Below are 1,523 nucleotides of genomic sequence, written 5' to 3' on the forward strand. Positions count from 1 at the left end.
ACATTCAATTTTATCATCATAGAAGATTCAAAATATTATGCATAGAGTTCGATGTACATTCTACATGGACTCATCGACTCCTCACACTAGTATCTTATGCAACTGTTTTTTATTTTTAACCTATTTCTAAATTTTATCTTAAAAATAATCCACCAGAATAAATATTTGTAGATCTAACCTTTTTGTCACGCCAGTCCGCATGGCGTAATAAAAACAGGTTGTGGCACCACATGCATTCTTGTGAGAAACGTGTGTCACATTGGAGCGCGGAAGTGCCGGCGAATATTTTAAAATAGGTTATAAATAAAAAATTTCCAACTTTAACTCAAGCGAAATTGTGAGGTTTTCAGAATCTTAAAATTTTTATATATAACAAAATATGTTTGACACTTTTTTCTATATATATAGTTCACAATAATCATAAAGTAGAAGTTTTACTTTTTTATTTGTTTTGTAGAGAATCACTTTTAGGGACGGGTGGAGATGTATCCCGCCCATAAAAATGCATTTCTAGGAGCGGCTAGAGTATGACACGTCCTAGAAATCAATTTTATAGTTAATACAAAAGAATGGCATAGCTCATATAGTCACAAGTGACTGTGTAGTATGGTGGAGAGTAGAGTATATGCGAAACTTGAGGTAAGAGGTTCGAACCACCCAAGTGCAAGAGTAGAGGGGCTTGTGGTGGTGGTCGATTGGCTGCGGTATTCTTTTATTTTTTTTTATTTTTTTATTTTTTAGAAATTAATTTATAGGGACGGGCCATAGTCTAACCGTTCCTAAAAATTGATTTCTAGAGGCAGAGCCATTCCTACAAATACGTTTGCATGGGCGGGCACGTTATTTGCTCCAGAAAACAGTTATTTCTAGCTGCAGAAAGCATAAAAGAGTACTGAACCCGCTCCTACAAATACCTTTTCAACCGGCGTACAAACTCTTTTTTAAGTAGTGTATCTTTCTATCTTTCCACACACAGCTACCATGGCACGGGGGCTATACCTGTACGTACATACGTATATATGCACCTAGCTAGCTAATTTGCTATACATACTGTTATATCGTAAGTACCTAATCCCTCCGCCTCATAATATTTGCACTTCTAAGACTAGACATGCAAACCAATGCATAGTGTGAAATTACAAAAGTACCCCTTATCTTTTGTGAGAAGGATCCAGGTATTGTCTTGTTTTTTTAGAAGACTCCGGATACTCTTGTCTTTTATGGTAGTTGAGTTAAAGTAGCAATTTTTTGTGGGATAAATTTTAAACTCTAGATGTGCAATTATTTTGGTATGGAGAGAGTACAATACACTCAATAATCCAACGTGGGCCGTCCCTTGCTCCACTGGAAAATATCTTGACCACCGCATCACGTGAGTATACTGTAAGCACGTGATGCATACTGTCAGCACGTGATGTGATTGTCGAGGTATTTTAAGTGTGACAGGGTCATTCAGTGCATTCAACGCTAAGGTAATGCTGACACCAAAAAATGGTGATTCCTCTATATTTTTTGCTTGATTT

The sequence above is a fragment of the Panicum virgatum genome, chromosome 8K, assembly GCF_016808335.1.
Source record: "Panicum virgatum strain AP13 chromosome 8K, P.virgatum_v5, whole genome shotgun sequence".
NCBI classification, from domain to species: Eukaryota; Viridiplantae; Streptophyta; class Magnoliopsida; order Poales; family Poaceae; genus Panicum; species Panicum virgatum.